Genomic DNA, 19208 nt, shown 5'->3' on the forward strand with positions numbered 1-19208 from the left:
CTATGTCAGTGTGTTGGTTGTCTTCACGAGAAAATAAAACCGTCCCCGAGGTGACTGTCCTACCTGCATGGTGCTGTGCAGAGAGATGCATCCTCAACCCTTGCTTCGTTGTGGTGGTGCTTACACAACACAGCTCTAAAATCACTGCCTCTCACAGCCCTGCTTCCCTCTACCTGCGCACAGAAGGCGCGCTTGTACAGCAGGGGATTTAATCGGGGATCATCTGACGAGAACGAGGGCTGCAGAAAAGGAACCTTTTCTCAGGTTTGCAGCCTTGCCTCTCCTTTTGAGAGCAGGTGCCCAATACGGCCTATTTCACTTCCTCCAAAGAATTAATTATTTTCTCCCGTACGTGGCCCCTGGAGGAAGAAGTCTAAGCACCTCCTTCATGCTGTCATCCTGTATTTCCAGTGATCAGAGCACTTGTTCAGGAGCTGAAGATGTGGCTCCTGGTCCTTTTCCCAGAACTTTGTGTTTTCTTCTCTGACAGATGTTTGATGTAAAGTACATAGAGCACACTTTGAAAAGGGGACTGAAATCCAAGGCTGCTCCCCTCCCTTCCCCACGGCAATGTTATTATTGCTAGGTCATGGCCTCTCCTTGATTGCTCCCGTGAATCCCGAAGCCCCACCCCCAAGCAGCAGTACGGGTTCAACAGGCTGGTTGGAAGTGCAGTGTGTGTTAGGCTAGCCTGCCTCCCTGGTAAGGTAGTCTTCGGGAAGGTCAGAGCGAGGCATCTGAACCCCTGTGGGCAGAAGGAGGAGAAAATGACTCGTGTCTCCTGGTGTGAGGGGCGCTGCAAGGCACACAGGGGAAGGAAATCTCCCCTGGGAAGTTGAGGAAGGGCTCAAAGGGGCTGGTGAAGTGTTAAGCAAAAGCAGTCAGCGGCTTAGCACATGGTGGGGAAGTCGATAAGCGTTTGCAGCTGGTTCTCTCTGCCTCGGAGGAACTGGGTGACTGCTGACTAAGGAGCTGCATCAAGTCGGAGGAATGGGAAGGGGGTCATGTTTCCCGAGTGCCTGTACACGCCGCAGAGCGATGGGATAGCGCCGGGCACCTCCTACCTGCTGTCCTGTCGTGGAAGAGCGATTACAGCAACATGCTCTGTGAAGCTAGAGCCTATTGGTACGTGTTGGATGTGCTCTGAGCAGCCGGGGCCGTGGGTCTCGTCTTGCATGGAAACGTGTCCGAGCTACGAATTCCAGCACTGGGACCAGGGGGAAGACAGGCACAGAGCTGCCCAACCTGGGATGGTTGTGGGTATGGGAAAGGCAGAATATCCTGTATCTTGAGATGCTGACAACCTGAAAATAGGACTTAATTGCCTCAGGATTAGGCATCAGTTGAGCAGGGGATTTTGGAAGGGCAGTTCTGAACTTTAATACCTCGGTTCTGCCCTGCTCCTGTTCTGGTATTAAAGAGCTTACATTCCTTGCAGCTCATGTGAATGTCACTCACATATGCTCAGGGCATGCAATTACAGCAACTGCCTTGCAAACTCCTCCTGGATCTGAAAAGTTGAATTCTTCCATTTCCACACACCCTTGCACGCCTTGCAAAATCACTTCCTTCAGTTTAGCAAACCAAAACTTCAGCTGAAGTTATTCACTGCCACTTTGCCTATGGAGAGGCAATGACAGCAAGAGTGAGACCTGATCTTATTGGTTTTTAAGTTTATTTTTTAGGGGTGCCATTTAGGTGAGCCCGTCTAATTGAATACACGTGGATCTGCTAAAGAGCTTGCAGCTTCTAAATACAGTAGTTACTCTTCATAATAGGCATGTCTAGTTTAAAATATAGGTCGAGGTATTATTAACCAAAATGGACTTTTTTTCCTTGTAAGTAAACAGGGAAAACTGGGGAGGAGCTCTAGCTGAGGTCTGACAGGTGTTCAAGTATGTGAAGCTTAAAGAGGAACGTGTGCTATTCAGTTTGCTCACAGAGCCTTTGTGACCTGTGTCTTCATAGTAATGATGACACAAGCCTTTTTGCATAAAAGGAAGAAATTAACTGCCATGGCTAATTGCACCCTTGCTAGCTTGCTAACCAAGGACACCATTTGACTGTGAAAATTGTTGGGGTACCCAAATCTCTCAGCTGGAGAGGATATCCAAAGTGAGAGTGCTCCCATATCTGTGGGTTAGAAGGGCTATTAAAAAAAACTTCCTTTAATTGGAAAATTAAACACTATTGCTTTAAAACAGTGGTGCACTGCTTTGAAAAATTAAGATCATATGGAATCATTTATTGCTTTTCAATATGTATTCAGTCTCTGGTGCAGTTTTATGTACTCGCTAATGCATAAAGTCTTTTGGAGCAGGCATAAAGCACCACAAAGCATGATTTAATGCTATAGGGTCACCAGATCTGTTTCACATTACTGGATGTTTCAGTCTGCTGAAAAGAAGGGGTTGTCCCTGAACCAGTGAAACAATGATGGGGAAGGAGGGGGAAGCTCATAAATCTGAAGCACTTTGGAAATATAGTGCACATACCAACAAAAACTTTGAAAGGATTCGCTGGGGATTTGGCTACATAAGAGATTAAAATTATGTAAATTTATATTAAGTAACAGGAAAGTTAAAACAAAGTCAGTATTAATAGTACAATACTTGGTTGCAATTTAAGGCGCCTTAATAAATCATGTTTTCAAACAGTACAGGCCTACATAAGCATGTGACTGTAAGAGAAAATAAGAGCAAGTAATCTGGGAGTGCACAAAAGTGCTTTTGTTTGTAGTTCTGTGGTCACTGGAAGTGCCCATTCTTGTGCTTATTCACAAACACCTCTGGCTCCTTCTTCCAGAAATCCTATCCAAATCTTTTTGTTCTGACTTCGTTAGAGGGCTTTGTGCTTTGGTTCTTTTCATATGACTTGTTCAGGATTCAGCCTTACAGCATCTTTGCCCTGGCAAGGGACTGAGATGGGTCTGATGCCTTTGCTGCTTTCTTTTTCCTTTTGCTTTCTTTTTTCCCCCCAGAATGACAAGCTGTGGGGCAATCTTGGCTCTTGGGGCCTGGGCATTTCCCTTTCATGGGTTCAGCAGGGATCAACAAGAAGAGGCCGAATCTGACAAGTAAACCATGCATGGTTTGAGCCACCTGGCAATGAACTCTGCAGGCATGGGAGGCATCCTTTCTGCTTTTATCATGAACCTGAGAGCAGTATAACTGTCTGGCTAGTTATAATTTAACAGAAACTTCATTTTTCATCTCACTGTGGTGATATACTTTCTTTTAAATGTCATCTGTAGAGCCTCCCAATGAGGGGGAGCTTCAGTTTTGCTTTGTATTTCTTACAGATACTGACAAAAACTAGTCCACCAGTTTACTGAGTAAGAGCCATATTCCTTCTTAGAGGCCTAAGCACACTAAAAAGAGTTTGCCGTAACTTTAATATTTCAGTCAGAATATTTTTCAGTATATATTTGTCATTTAATCCAGTAAAATATTTGACTGGTTCTTTTATTGATTTTGAAATTTTACACTTTTGGCAGCTTTATTAAGCAAGTAAATTAATCTTCAGCTTTCCTGTAGCACTGGAGCTTGTTCATCATGGCTGTGCCTTCCATCATTCCTTGGTAACTGATAGTAGTAATTTCAAATAAGTTCAGGTCTTTTGCTCAAAATAAACCGCGTGTGCCTGTGTCTTCTGGATCAGGCCCTTGATGTGACCTCTCTTGTCTGCTCAAATCATAGTATCAAAATAAAAATCTCCAGAAAAAGGGAGCCAGTTGAATGGATACATAATCCGTGTTAAAACCAATACCATGAGGACTAATTGCTGTCTTCAATTAACTTTTGCACAGATCCTATATCTTAGCCATTGGAAAATCTTAAATGAGATCCTCTTTAAAGTCTTTTCAAGCTTTTTCAAGAATAGTTGTCGGTTTAGACATGTATTCCTACTTTAACTTGTATGTATGTTTGTTGAGACTATTGCTTGTCTGTAGATGGCAACAGCATTACAGTGCTGAAGTAGCCCCCAGCCCATGAAATAAGGCTGTGATGCTGGTGAGCATTAACTTTGAGAATGGACAGAAAAAATATCTTGCCTTTTTCTTTTCTGTTTCGGGGTTTTTTTTTTTGTTTGGGTCGTTTTGGGGTGGGGTTTTTTGGTTTTTTGGGGGGTTTGTTGGTTTTTTTTTGTTGGTGGTGGTGGCTGTTTGTTTGGGGGTTTTTGTTTGTTTTTTTTGTTTTGTTTTGTTTTTAATGTCTGCAGCAGTGGCAATGGGGACTGTTCTACTTGCAGGAATGTTGGGACTAATCATGTGAGAAAAGATCCTGGAGTGATGAGGCAGCATATTTCCCATGTCTGAGGTCAGGATTTGTTCTGTGAAGCTGACCTTTAAAACAGCCTGAAAATGAGGAACGTGGCACCAGAGAGCAGAGCAGGAAGCATGAAATTATGTAAGATATGTTTCTTCTGCATATGAAATACTTTTTTTTTTTTTTTTTTTTTTTTTTTTTTAAAGCTCCAGGTTTGTGATTCAGCATTTTCTACCACTGAGAGATACAAGAATGGGGAAAATTCGGTAACAAAAAAGAAAGTCCCTTTTGTTCTAATCAAAGCCTAATAAAATATTAGCCATCAGGTATTTCTGTTCCCTTCTGATGAGCTGGGGTTGAGATTATATTTTCCCAAAATTACTCTCCCCTCAGCCTCCTGATCTGAGAACCCTGGAATTGAAGTCAAAGTTCTATTTTGGCACAGCCTGGGCACCTTTTCTATATATAATCTTTGTGAAATGCCTCCAGCTTTGTTGGCATTGGATTCCTAGGTGACTGCTGTTTCAACTCTGACAAGCAACTGCAGGACAGGCCTGTGATGAGGAAGCTCCAGGGTGCTGGTGCTTAGTGGATGGTTGGTGCAGGACAGGCAGGTCAGGGACCCCCCAGGGCTAAAGCATCAGCTTGGGTGAGGTTGCCAGCCTGGGTTTGATCCCAGCTGCATGGTGATGCAAGCCCTAGACACAAGCTCTCCTCTCTGAGCTTATGCAAAAGTGCCTTTAGTGCCTTTTTTTTCCCTTCTTGCCTTTTCACCCTGTGCCCTTTCCCTTGTTTAGATGCATGAGAGGTTGCATTGAGAGGTTTGATGCAACTGCCAGATGCCCCAGCCTGTTGCTGTGTCCCTGGTCTTAGAAACGCTGCTGACCTGTTTGGAGGGAGAAAATGAGGGAGCCATTTCATTCTTCTCCCTCCTCAGACTGGTTCTGTTTTAAGATGGTATTTACCTCTGGATAAAGGAGGTGGCAGTGGTGGGGAGCACTCCCAGATAGTGGAGCTCAGCTAGATCCATGGAGAGGCTGGTCCCCGGCAGAGTGTTGGCCTCAGGATGTTAGCATATTCCCAGGTATGGGCATGGAAAGTCTGCAGTCACTCCACTTTGACGGGTAAGAGGGTTTAACAGCCTGTACGCAGCTAGTCTGTGCCCATTGGCTCCTTTATCCCTATGGTGAGGTCTGGGTGTGCCTGGGGCGATCTGTGCTCCGAGCAGAACCCTGCTCTGAGAGGCAGTCTTGCTTTCAGTGTTGAATTATGTGGAAAAAGGGAAACAACCTTGTCATGCTTTCTGTTTTACTGTTGAGATGGCAGCAGCAGCAGAGGTGACTGATAGCTCTTTTTTGGTTGCTCCAAATGCCAGACAGAAGGAAGCTGGCTTGCATCTGCCTCAGACTCCGAATAGGTTTCTTTCTTTCTTTTTTTTTTTTTTTTTTTTAAGACTCCTAAGGGACAAGCAAATGGATATAAGCACGTATTGTATTTGTGAGACCAGCACTAGGATGGCCTGCATGTTATAAATTGATGTTGAAAAATGGGTGGTAGAACATTAGAGCCACACAAAATGATTCAGAGCCTGAAGAAAATGCTTCTCAATGGGAGACATGAAGCACTTTGTCTCTTTAGTTTATCAAAAAAAGCTGAGCAGAGAATTGATTATGATGGTGAAGGAACTTCCTTGGAAGAAAAATATCAGGTACTGAAAGGCTCTTTAATCTAGTAAATTATGGGAATGTGTTTCAGCAAGCTGAAGTCAGATACATTCATATGAAAATCTGGGCACAAATTCATTGGAATGAAGGTGGTTAATCACCATAACAAGCTGTCAGGGTAGTTGGAACATTTTCCAGATGTGTCCAAGCCAAGACAGGCCTGTTTCTGAAGGGTGTGCACTAACCACAGTTAAAAGTGTGAGGGACACTGCAGTCAAGTCTCAGGCAAGGTAAACAGGTGAGTTTTGAAGGACTGTGATGTGTGACAGGCTTGACTAACAGCTCCCACAGGAGCTGTGAAGATCTAATGGTTCCCATCTGTCCTTAACCTCTGAGAGACTGAGAAAAACAGCACTTAGCAGAAAGTGGAAGGGAGGAATCAGAATGACAGCCTCATTGCTGGCACACTCCTGTGACCTCTGTTTCTAGAAGGCCTGTGTCTTTTGCCTGCTTGGGGCTTTACTAACATTTGCTCTACTCCCAACACAAGAACAACCTTTCTGCAGTCCACAAGCTCTCTGTAAAGACTGGCATCAGCACCTTTCATTTTAGGACAGCATGAGTAAAAATCCATGATGCTCAGCAACTCAGTGGTAGATAGGATAAGTAGTTTCCTTTTTCAGGGTGTTTTTTGTTTGTTTGTTTGAGTTTTGTTTTGTTTTAAATCCATCTTCTTTAGCTTTGGACTTGCCTGTTCTTCACGCCTCCTAGTTTCCCTAGTATCCATTTCCTTGTATTGCCTTTGCCACCAGGCTCAGTGTATTTTCCTGCATTGATAATGTGGTGCATGATGTCTTAGAGGGTGCTTCCTACCTATAATTTGACAAAATAAACCCTGTCTTTCTTGCACAGATTTCACATGGGATAGTTATGTCAGAGATGTGCTGTGTAGATAAGAGCTTGTCAGGAACTTTTTGAAAAAGTACCTTTCATCCAGCAGTACAAATTTGTAGCTGCTGTATATATTGACAGAAACACACTAAGGTATCTTTGCAAAATACCTGCAGTCTGTATCTAGAGAAGCGCTCTAATCTGATTTTGAAAACAAGGCTCCTTTTCCAGAAAACCGGTGGGTGGTGGAAATCAGGAATTTCTTATCTCCTTTTGCCCCTTCTGGAGTCCCAGTGCTTTCCTGCTTATTCCCCATCTGCCAGGGATGATGAAAGTATTTTATTCTCTCAAGCCCTAAGACAAGTTTGCTCACTTTTCCTTGTTCCAAAGGGCAGTTATGTACAAAGTCAGAGGCGAAACAAGGCAAGTAATTTCCACACAGCATCCCTATCTTCAACTCTGAGACATGGATTTAAAAGCTGGACTGTTTGGTGGATAAGGCATTGACTGGATGGATGCAGCCAGAGAAATGTGATTGAAGACTCTGTGCTTATGTAGAGGCTGGACCCAGTGGTGTCTCTTGAGACTCTGTCTCTGTAGTATCTTTATTATTGACAGTAGGACCAAGTGCACCCTCAGCAGGTTTGCAGATGGCATAAAGCTGAGTGATGCAGTTGGCACAACAGAGGGAAGGGATGCCATCCGGAGGAACCTGGACAAACTGGAGAAGTGGGTGCATGAGAACCTCATGAGGTTCAACAAGTGTGAGGTGCTGCAGCTGGGTCAGGGCAATCCCAGACAGTACAGACTGGAAGAAGAACTGATGGAAATCAGCCCTGTGGGGAAGGACTTCTGGATTCTCATGGATGAAAAGCTGGACAGGAGCCAAGTGCACACTTGCAGCCCAGAAAGCCAAACACCTCCTGGGCTGCATCAAGAGGTGTGGCCATCAGGTCAAGGGAGGTGATTCTGAGTCCTTTACTGCACTCTCTGAGTCACCCCTGGAGTGCTGCATCCAGCTCTGGGGTTCCCAGCACAAGAAAGATGTGAACCTGTTAGAGTGAGTCCGGAGGAGGCCACAAAGATGATCAGAGGGATGGAGCACCTCTCCTGCCCCAAGAGGCTGTGAGCTGGGATTGCTCTTCTCTTGATGGAGAAGGGAAGGCTACAGGGAGACCTCATGTCAGCCTTCAAGTACTTAAAGTGGCTTATAGAAATGAGGGAGAGAGGCTTCTTTGTGTAGTGATAAGACAAGGAGGAACGATTTTAAGCTTAAAGAGCGTAGGTCTAGATTAGATGTTAGGGAGAAATTCTTTACTGTATGAGTGGTGAGACACTGGAACAAATTGCCCAAGAAGCCGTGAATGCCCCATCCCTGGCAGTGTTCAAGGTCAGGCTGGATGGAGCTTGAAGCAACCTGATCTAGTGGAAGGTGTCCCTGCCCCTGGCAGGGGCGTAGGAACTGGATGATCTTTAAGGTCCCTTCCAACCCAAATCATTCTATGATTGTATGAAATGAAGGGGTGGAGTTGTCATCCAGTTGTCATGCAGTTGTTGTCAATATCCACAAGCCATTAACCTGGTTCATAGACTCTCTAGAACAGGGAAGTTAGAGGTAGAGCAGGGTTTTGAACTGACACCTCCAAATAGTGAGAGCCCTGACTTTATTTTTATGTGGGGAAAAAAACCCTTTGAAGAATAAGAAATATTGGGGAGGAGGAGGGGCGAGAGTCATGTTTGTTTTAGATTTGGGGTTTTTTTGGAGGACACCCAAGAAGTTTTCCAACCAGTTTTCCTGAAGCCCCCTTACCTCTGGAAAGCAGTAGAAGTATCTGCATGAGTGAAGAGCTCCAGCACAGGAAAGTACAGAGGACGTAAGAAGAATAAGGCTTTGCGTGGAGAGATGGACTGCTGCAGCCACTGGTAGGCTTTTCTGCAAAGACCGCAGTTGCAAACAGACCAGGCAGGAGCTCAACCACACTTTAAAAGACATTTAATTTTAGAACTTAAGAACCCATGTTTTAGTCTGAACTCAGCCCATGAGTCTAAAACTTCTTTAAACTCTGGATGAATGTTGCTTTTAACCTACCGTGTACCTTGGATCCATTTGCTTAGTCATTGGCCAGATGAAGGTTATTCTTTGTCTCTGAGAAAAGATTAACCTTTGCTCTCTGTCTCAGATTAGTTTACTGTTGTCCCCACAGTTCATCTGCTTTTATATGCATATCCTGCTGCTAAATGTGGATAAAATAAGCAGATAGTCTTTTTACTCTCTTTCCTTTCAGCTTGTTGATGCAGGATTCTGTCATATGCATGGTAATGTGTAACTGAAGGATGTTGGCCCTGCCCAGCTGGCTTAGATCTCACCTCTAAGCCTGTACTCAAAAAAACCCTACCTATTCTGAGCAGCATGGGAAGCTCTCCAGGGCCCAGAATGTGAAAATTAATCAATTCTTGTAGAAATGTTTTCTGCAATGCTGTGGAATCCAGCCAAGAGACATGATGAATGTGAAAACTGTTTTCTAGGACATCCAGTTTCATTTAATTTTGTCATGCCCATAGAACTTTTCAGCAAATGTCTGTATCCTTCCATCCTGCATCCTTTTGTGATGTGGTTACCCTGGCAATCCAGCTGACTTTTCAGAAAAGCCAGCTCCATCGAAGTTCATTGACTTGCTGCATTAAAGGCCTTCAGTAGGCTTCAGCATCTATTGATCCCAGTTCTTTCGTGGGCTTGGACTGTTAGGAGAAGAGGTCTGCAGAATGCAGATCTAGCTCTAGCATGTTTGTTTGGAGCTGATTTTTTTTTTTTTTTTCCCTTGTTTCTTCTTCACTCTACGTGGACCAATAATCTTGAAACACTGAGGTAATTTTTCTGCATATCATCAGACTTCTGTTCCAGCAGATTCTCTATAAGGGCAAAGTTTTCCAGGAAAGGTTGTTTCTTATGTACCTCCCTTCGATGTGTTTGTGCAATAGTTTGACTTAAAAAAATCTCAATATAATTTCTTCCTTTAGGCAAGCCACAGAGGGACCAATGTTTAACAAGTTCGTCTGTATTTTCCACTTGAATTTAGGTGGTTTTTTTTTTTTTTTAATGCTTCATGATTAAGAAATAGAGCCTAAAAGGTACTTAAGTATGCAAGAACACTGAGCATCGAAATGCCTGACTCCCTGAGTGCCACGTGGAGTGTTTGCACTTTATTGGGGGGAAGGTTTGGTGCCTCAGAAGAACAGAACCTGAATGCACAAGGAGCTGCTTGCACCAATCAACAGAGGTATGAGCCTGGGAGGGGAAATCACATGGGAAAGACCAAGCAGACAAGAGCTGCTCTCATCACAAAAACAAGCAACAAAATAATTTTAAAAAACCCAAACCCAACAACAACCCATGAAACATTAAACAGAGGTTGACCCATCTCCTCTAGTACCTTCTAGTTTCTTTGCTTATGTTTCTGGAGAGGATGCAGTCTATAAATTCTCCTAGGATGCTGTCAGTGGATAGGACTTCTGCAAGCTGAGCCCTGTGGGAGGAGGAGAAGTGGAGACACTGATGATGAAGGAGTGGCAGAACAGGACTAGGGAGCTTCTTGAAGTTCTTAACCACAGTAAGCCCAGGCAAGGGTCATCTTTTTTTATAAAGGCATAATCATGGGGGTATTTTTGAGGAGCCTGTCATAAGCCAAATCCTACAAGTACTCTGGATTTCAGAGCATTGGGGTTTCAGGCTTGTTCAAAAGCCAGACTCTTCTAAGTCTGTCCCCAGTATTGTGATTTTTTGAGAACAGGATCCCAGCAGAAGACAACCACAACAGAGAGATTTCTTCACTGAGATGCCGAGAGCAACTTATCAACACAGCTGCCTTTGAATGGGGGGAATTCACAGCTGCACCTGAAGTTGTGTGAGTCACCGTTTCTCATAAGACCACCTGTATGTGCAACAAGCATCCCAGAATTACTTCAATCCCAGGAACAGGTGGCACTACCAGCTCCACTTGCCAAAAAGTGCCCACATACAGGGCCAGCAATGACCCCCACCAAGAACTTCTGCACCCCAGGGTGGAGACAACCTTCCATCACCCAGGCAGCACACTGCCAAATATGTGCTAAAAATGATGGGTTGGCGACAGGTACCTGTCACAAGGTAGCCATGCAGAAGCTTTCCAAAGGCTTTTTGGGGCTCTGCCTGTGGCTTCGCTCAGGAGCACACATGCCCTGTACCCTGCATGCACCAGGATCCTGCTGGTGCTGTGACCGGGAGGAGAAGATTCAGCTTGAGCCATTGCAGGGCGGCATCTGGCAATGGGGAGAAGGCTGAGATAGGATCAAGCAACATGAAAGAGATCACAGCACCGAGAGAGTTCAAGAAGTTTGGACAGTACTCTCAGGCACATGGTGGGACTCTTGGGGATGGTCCTGTGCAGGGCCAGGAGCTGGACTCGATGATCCCTGTGACTGCCTTCCAACTTAGATTATTCTGTGATATAAGGCAGCCCCAATTTCAAGAAAGCCCTTGCTTCCCAAAGCCAAGTTAAAACGGACTGGCTGTATATTAAAATCATAAATCTGTTTGAAAACATAAATCGTGGTGGGTCATCCCTGTCCTGTGGAAGGCCCTGCTGCTCACGCTTCCCTGTCCAGCAGCCACCGTGCAGTCCCTCACAACCTCTCTGCTCCCCCATTTTTGTGTCCACTCTGCCTGATATGGGACACAGGCCTGTATCCCATGCTGGGAGTGTGGGTGTTTGATGTCTCTCTCTCTCTCTCTTTTTTTTTTTTTTTTCCTTTTTTTTTTTTTTTCCCCAGCACTTCACAGAATTTTCCGGGTTGGAGGAGGTCTCTGGAGATCACCCAGTCTGAACTCTCTGTGAAAGCAGGTGACACAAGAACATGTCCAGGTGGATTTGGAGTCTTTCCAGAGAAGGACACTCCACAACCTCCACAGGCATCCTATTCCAGTAACACAGCAAAGTTCTACCTCATGTTGAGATGGAACTTACTGTGTTTTGGTTGATTTAGCCCATTGCTCCTTATCCTATCAGGCAGCACTGAATGTAGTCTGACACAGTCCTCTTGACTTTTGCCTTTGAGACAGATATATATGCATTAACGGGATCCCCTCTCAGTCTTCTCTACTCCAAACTAAACTTTCTGAAAGGGACCTCAGCCCTGGCTAGGGTGTGTTTGCTTGACTTTGTTCTCAGCCCGGCGGTGACAGCCTGGGTGTATTTTCGCCCTCTCGTTGCCAGGCCGCGGAGCGCGCCCGCCATCTTGTGGGCTCTGCCCGCCTTGCAGGCCGCCCTCAGCGCAGCCCCGGCCGGGCTCGGGGCTCTAGCGGGAGTTTTCCAGAACGGATTTAGAATATGGAGGATCACTGGGACTGGAACAGGTTGCCCAGAGAAGTTGCTGATGTCTCATCCCTGAAAGTGTTCAAGGCCGGGTTGGGTGGGGCTCTAAGCAACCTGTCTAGTGAAAGGTGTCGCCGCCCATGGCAGAGGGTGGGCGCTTTAAGGTCCCTTCTATCCCGAGCTATTCTATGATTCTGATACTGTGATTTTGCAAACAAATGTAGGAGAAAGCCGAAAGCAGTGTCCTAAAGCAGGCATTCCCGTTATCGCTGGGAGGTGGCTGATTGCCGAGTGAGTGGATGCGTTGCCAGAGCCCTAGCAGTGCAAGTCTTGTGCGAAACCTGGGCCATCTGGATGACTCCTGTTATCCCAAGGGCAGGTATCCCCGCAAATCCTTGCCAGTCTAGGATTTCATAGCCCCAGCCTGCTAATTTTTTACCATCAGAGAGGCCAGCGTGTGCAGATTCTGGAGAAGACAAGCGAAGAACAGGAAATGCATTTTGACTGGAGGTGCCACTGAATTGCAGAAACAGTGAGAGTGGCTGATGAGAAGTTGTCTGCTTGGCACTACTAAAAGAGCCTGCTGAAGAGAGAATGATACAAGTGTATGCACACTCCTCTAGGAAAGGGTGAGGAACAAAATTTTTCCTCCCCTGAGGTGAGAGAAGTGATCCCAACACAGTGGAGCCAGATGATGGCATACAATGCACCCAAGTACAAAAGTATTCCTGCAGAACTAGGGGCTAGCTTTCCCTTCTCCATCAGTCTTTCATGATAATTTACTCTTTATCCTGCCATAGCCCAGACTCTCTGTTTTGCCTGGACAATGGAACAGTGGTGCCTCAATTCACTTAAAATACAGCACTGAACTTGTCGTCACTGATTGTAGATGCACCAAATTTAGAGAGGGACCTACAAATCCTGACAGCTTCCCTAACACCTCCCTTCAAGAGGAGCATCTCAGCTCAAGTGAAACAGTAAAATCTCCCCAGAACCTGTAGCACAACAGGGCTCTGTACACACCCCCCATGAAAAGGGGGATCCTTCCTTCCACAAGGGAGATGTAAAGTTAATAGGAAGATGGGGGCTTGTGTCTGTTTTAAGCCAAGAAATGGGAAACTGCTGAAACTCGCTTTGCCCTACTTTTACCCTCTGCTTACCCTGTTAATATGCAAAAAATATTCAATCATCTTTCTATTTGAAAGACAGGGGATACTAAAGTCCAACTTCTCTTTTGTAGGGACCCATCTTCCACCCTAGTCAAGTATATAAATACATTGGAGGATTTTGACCCAAAGGCTGAGACTTCTGAAGCTCATTTCTTAGCTGGGACATAGGCAGGAGCTTGTGGCATTAATGGGTCAATGGTTTCAGCTCTAAATGAGCTGGCAAAGGTGTTCTCAGCCCAGAAAATTTTTCTATTTCCAGCTGCAGCAGTTGATCACAGAAGCAGGTTATAGCATCACAGAATCATAGAACATGCTGAGTTGGAAAGATCCCTCAGGATCCTCCAAGTCCAGCTCCTGGCCCTGCACAGCCCCACCCCAAGAATCACACCTTGCATCTGAGACCATTGTGCATGTGATTCTTGAACTCTCTCAGGCTTGGTGCTGCGACCACTTGCCTGGGGAGCCTGTGCCAGTGCCCAACCACTCTCTGGGTGAAGAACATTTTCCTAATTTCCAACCCAGCTCTCCCCTGACACAACTTCAGGCCATTGCCTCGCCAGGTCCTGTCACTGGTCTCCACAGAGAAGAGATCAGTGGCTGCTCCTCCTCTTCCCCTTTCTGTAGCACTGCTTTCCAGCCTCTCATTCCCCAGTCTGTCCATGCATCCAGGGTTGCCTCACCCCAGGTGCAGAATCTGGCACTTTCCCTCATTGAAATTCATATGGCTGGTGATTGCTCAGTTCTCTAATTTGTCAGGGTCTCTGCTGGGCATCCCTGCCCTTGAGGGATTCAAGAGCTCCTCCCAATTTAGTATCATTGGCAAACTTATCCAGGATCCCTTCAGAGTCTTCATCCAAGTATTGAAGAGCACAGGGATGAGGATGGAGCCCTGTGGAAAGCCCATCAGTGACAGGTCACCAGTCCAATGTCACCCCATTCCCTGTAACTCTTTGTGCCTGAGTGGTGAGCCAGTTGCTCACCCATGGCATGATGTGCTTATCCTGCTGTGTGCCTGACATTTTGTCCAGAAGGATACTGTGAGAGAGCGTTGAAAGCTTACTGAAATTCCAAAAGATTACATCAACTGGCTTGCTTTGATCAGCTAGGTGGGTTCCCTTGTTGTGAAATGAAGTTAGACAAGCAGGACCTTCCCCTCAAGAGGCGGTGCTGTCTGTGCGTGATGAACGGTGGCTTCCTGGTTGGTCGTACTCTCCTTGCAAATCCTGTTCCTCTTCCACACCAAGTCACTTATGACACTTTGCTTCTGATTCATCATTGCTGCCTCATTTTGGAAAACTGAAATAAATGCTGGACAAAACCACGGAGAACTGCAGAGCTGCCTGGATGCTGTGCTGTAGAGGTGGGTGGGTAAAAAGCAGGCAGCTGGCTGTCAAGCCTGTGAGTGTGACAAAGAAAGAGCTGAGGTGGAGGAGGGGGATGGAGGGTGCCCAAGCAGCACCATACAGCCCACCAAAGGCAAGCAAAGCAATAGAAGGCAGTCTCTATTCAGAGAGGGAACACTAGTCTGAAGAGGAGAAGGGAATCTGGCAAGGACAAGGGCGCAGATTTGTAATGGTCCAGGGGACCCCTGGAAAGACCATGAAATGAGAACAATCAATTAACAAGCTGCTGTGGCTTCAGGAAAGCCATTATAGACATACTGGTGTAATGAGCATATCTGATGCACAGAAGCTATTTAACCTTCAGCCTCTTGCCTTGTGAAGCACCTCTGGGGCAGTGGGTAAAGCTGTTAATTATTAAGGTCAACCCTAGCAGACAGAGGTGTCCTCAAGTACGGGTTGCTGCGATACACTCAGATAATTTCTCCATTATGTCAATAACTAATTTCCTGAATTGTTCAAGAATTGACAGATTAGCATCCATTAACCAAGTCTTAACTCATGGCTGTGGGAGCAGTTACAGGCCACAAGGACTGCAGAGCCCATTCGTAATTCCTTGAGCACATGTAATATGTATACCTAGACAGTACTGCAGCAGCTTGGTGTTAGTAAAGCAAATAACCAATGTGTGTGAAAAGGCTGGACAGGCAGTGACAGGAACTGGCTTGAGCAGATGTCTTGATGTTTATCCTCAGGTGCTCTTGAGAGCAGAGGATGAAGCCACTCTGACTTTTAAAGAACTGTGTATTGAGGAATTGTAAATTAACAGAATCACAACCAAAGCAAAATAACCGTTATATTCACTACCAAAAAGGCTTTTTTCTTTTTTTCTGGGAAAAAAAGAAAAAAATCCATACAGCAAACATTTTCATGGATTTGATAAGTGTGACATTTTACATTGTTTACCCTTATGCTGCAAGAAAATCTCATTGCTTTTATTTATGCAGGCCATATAATTTTGTGCCTAAATGCAAACATTTTTTTCCAAGCCTGTGAAGAACCTTTGGAAACTGCAATACAGGTAGGTAAGAAATTCCTTTGCTTACACAAAGTGGTTTTATTGTTCTGCCTCAAAGCCAAGTGTGACTGGACAAGCAGCTACCCAAAGTGGAGCTCTTGTGAAGGGACACGGGGTGGGGGGCACAGTGCTGAAGCTGCCTGAGCCTTGGAAATTCTCAGCATCTAGAGTTCCCACAAGCCTGCACATGGCACATGGCTGCACCCAGCTTGTGGAGGAGGGAGATGGCCGTGTGACTGCAGCACAGCATTACCTGTGTCTGCGCTTACCTGCCTGAGACTCTTCTGGCTGACTGCCTGGAGTTGAACCAAAGGAGGCTGAGGAGAGACAGAAAAGAGAAGGAAATGGAACTATGGTGGTGATAAAGCCTTTACTAACATTCTTCTAGGGAATCTGTGGGGACTGAGGCACTGGAATAACTGCTGCCAGCCTGCTGCCAGAAGGATGACAAGCTGTTTTACCAAGGCCAGCAGTGAACACAAATAGATACGAAACCCTCCCCCAGCACAGGTGGAAGGGCTGTGGATTGGGGCTATGGAAAGGTCAGAGCAGCTTCTTAAGAAATATTACTGGACTTGCAGCTACACCTGGGTGTCCCACCAAAGCTGGGGACAATGGACTGTGGGAGGGGATTTCAGGGACTTGTCTAAGCTGCTGAAAAGGTGGAAAAGGGGAAGCCCCAAGCACCGACACCTCCCTCAGGTTTAGGCTTGTCTCCTGGTTTATGGCAGGCTTTTGGCTGCACTGCCAGCTGTTGTGCCCCAAAGGGAGAGTTTCAGGTGTCCACTGCAGGCTGTTTGGAGGGCAAGGAATTGGCAGGCAATGTTCAAAGACAGCAATCCTGTTTAAATGCCAACACAGGGAGTAGGGTGGGTGAGACAGGCAGGGGGTACCACAGCAGCTTTCCCCCTGCCCCCAGACATCCTTTACTAGACCAGTCACTACCACCTTTCCCAACAAACCCCATCTCACTTATATTCCTTAGGCTGCCATGGCTGCAGCATCATTGCAGTATCTGTGTGCAAGGGGCAGGTGGCCATGGGAGAGGTCACAGGGGGAGAGCAAGCCCAGGTGCACCACAGGCTGGAGCTGTCTGCCCACCGAAACTGCCCAGGCGGCTGTGACTGAAATTTAATTTGCATGGTGCATTCTGTGGACATTTTAATCAGCTTTTCCTACAATCTACTTGGCAAAGAGGCTCGATTGGCAGCTGCCTGACTGAATGGGCTTTGCACCCAGTCTAACCTTCTCCATTTGCAATTTCCAGTGCTGGAAAACCTCTCTGTCTCACTTTCAGAAGTTTCTATAGCAATCATAGCCATCTTAGTGAAGCACTGGAAATGGCAGCCCATTCAGATTGTAATATTGCTGGACAGTAATTGCTCCTCTCTCCACTGGCCTCTGCAATGTTACTTTTTGGGAGGTACCAACTGCAACTGGAGGAGACTGGTCTTCTGCCTGTGTTTCCAACCAGCTTTGCTCCCCCTGCCCTCTGAGGAACTTTGTTAGCTGTTTACAGTGTGTGAACCTGAGCACATCATACCTCAGCTACAGGAAAGACCTGACATGAGTGATGCTCTTAAAAGGCCTGCAGGAACAAACCTCACCACCCAGGTGGTGACCTGAACATCATGTTGTGACCTGAACATTATCCATCACTACTTGTAGAAAAAGCTACATAAGTGCGTTTGCCTTTGCTAATTGTAAAAGACCAGAGCACTCAAAGCTTTTTTCTTCATGTCGGTGAGCTTACGTTTCCTGGTTCAGTTGACTTCAGCGTGAACAATCACTTGATCTTTTGTTCCATGCTTCATTTTTCAGTGGCTGTGATTGCTCTTAATTACTGTGACACTGAAGAACCATGTGCTAAAAATACATTAAGTAACTTCTTGCAATAAGAGAATGTGGTAGAGTTATCCCACAGCTCGTGAAGGAATCAGTTAACCATTTCTTAAGCTCTTGTAATAATCTTCCCCTATACTTTTACGGCTATTGTTGCCTGCTGGAAAAATTAGCTTAAAGCTGAGTAAGGGGAATTGTGGATAAATGTTTGCAATTTGGCTTTGGACTGACATAGTATGGCTGCACTCAGAGAATTTGAAGTTTTTGCACTGGCAGCAGTACTCAAATCTGGGAATATAGGATTCACATTGGAAAAGAGTGGATTTTTAAAACTATTTAAATGAACAATTTCAGCTAGAGAGTGGATTAACAGAGCCAACTAAACCCTTCACCCTGACAAAGAACTGGCGGGAGGACTATAGAAACACATCCAAAATTTTACCACCATGAATGCAGAGTACTAGGTCAGTGAGAAGCATTTCTGTGTTTTAATGGCTCTCTTAGAAATCAATTCAATTTAAAACAAAAGTTGTTTTACCAATACGTGGAGCATGCAGAAGGCTGGAGAGGGAGCAAGTGGCCTGCATCCTCCATCTGCTCCATCCTCCCTCTCCTCTTGCACTAGGAACTGCTACTGCAAGTCCCCCTTCTGGGCAGACACTGAGGCAAAAAAGCAGGTGGTGCCCCAAAGCCAAGGGTCAGAAATGTCTCCTATTCTGCAGCTGCATGGGTGCACCCCCAGACCCCACACCCTGTATTTCATATGTGTCAGAGCTCCTGAGGCCTAAAGCCAAGCAGCAGGAAACTCTAAGCCCAGGGGTCTTGGGGAAGCTGACACACAAAAACCTGTGCTTCTCCATCAGAAATTAGGTTACAGAACAAGAGAATATTAAGTATCCAAGGATGAGGAGCAATCTTCACTGACAAGAGATGGGACACCTTGGGGATTGCTCATCTCTGAGAGGAAATGGATCAGGGAGAGACAAGCAGCATCCACTGGACAAAGAAAGTTGCAAAGATTGGCAAAACCTGTTCTGGAAGAACTTCTGGAGAGGCAACAAAGCTAAGGGACTTGGTTTTGAGCAAAATTTCTAATTATACCCTGACAGCTCACTGCTGCAGGATGTTTGAAGGAAAAACAGGACCTTAAATTGATCTGGAGAAGGGTCCAATGTTTCCGCAAGTGACAAGGCATGCAGCCAGTGTTGAGGGTACCGCCTCTTCCATCACAAACCGGTGTGAATCTGTAATGGGAGAGTAAGACATCCCATTCTGGATGAACTTCTCGAACACGGGATACCACAATGCTGCAAGCAAGATACTGGAGCAAGTTGGTTGCTTGGCTTTGAATATTACAATATGCCTCCTCAAGAAATGGGAAAATATGTTTGCAGTAAAAAGTATAAAAATAGGCCCAAAGTTTAACCCTTGCCTAAAAAATTTACACCCCTGGTTTCTCAAGTCTGAACTGTGAAACACTGCTTTCCATCTGCCAGCAAGAACTGCCTGTCTGCCACTGGTGTCCATGGAGAAGTGCCATGCTGCAGCAGTGCTCTCCTGTTCTCAACACTCAGAGATGCTCCTTCAAGGCACTTGCACTGGGGAGCT

General features: G+C 45.7%; 1 long non-coding RNA gene across 2 annotated transcripts; it reads left to right on the forward strand.

Annotated features, from left to right (window-relative positions):
• LOC120751139 (uncharacterized) lies at nucleotides 1–11360 on the forward strand. 2 transcript variants are annotated; one of them, XR_005700286.1, is made up of 3 exons: nucleotides 1–1125; nucleotides 4252–4409; nucleotides 9842–11360. It is a non-coding gene; the product is annotated as an uncharacterized LOC120751139 (long non-coding RNA). The 2 variants fall into 2 exon arrangements; XR_005700287.2 differs by lacking the exon at nucleotides 9842–11360 and adding an exon at nucleotides 7214–9308.
• Nucleotides 11361–19208: the final 7848 nt, after the last annotated feature.

The sequence above is a fragment of the Hirundo rustica genome, chromosome 3 (genome assembly GCF_015227805.2).
Source record: "Hirundo rustica isolate bHirRus1 chromosome 3, bHirRus1.pri.v3, whole genome shotgun sequence".
Classification (NCBI taxonomy): domain Eukaryota; kingdom Metazoa; phylum Chordata; class Aves; order Passeriformes; family Hirundinidae; genus Hirundo; species Hirundo rustica.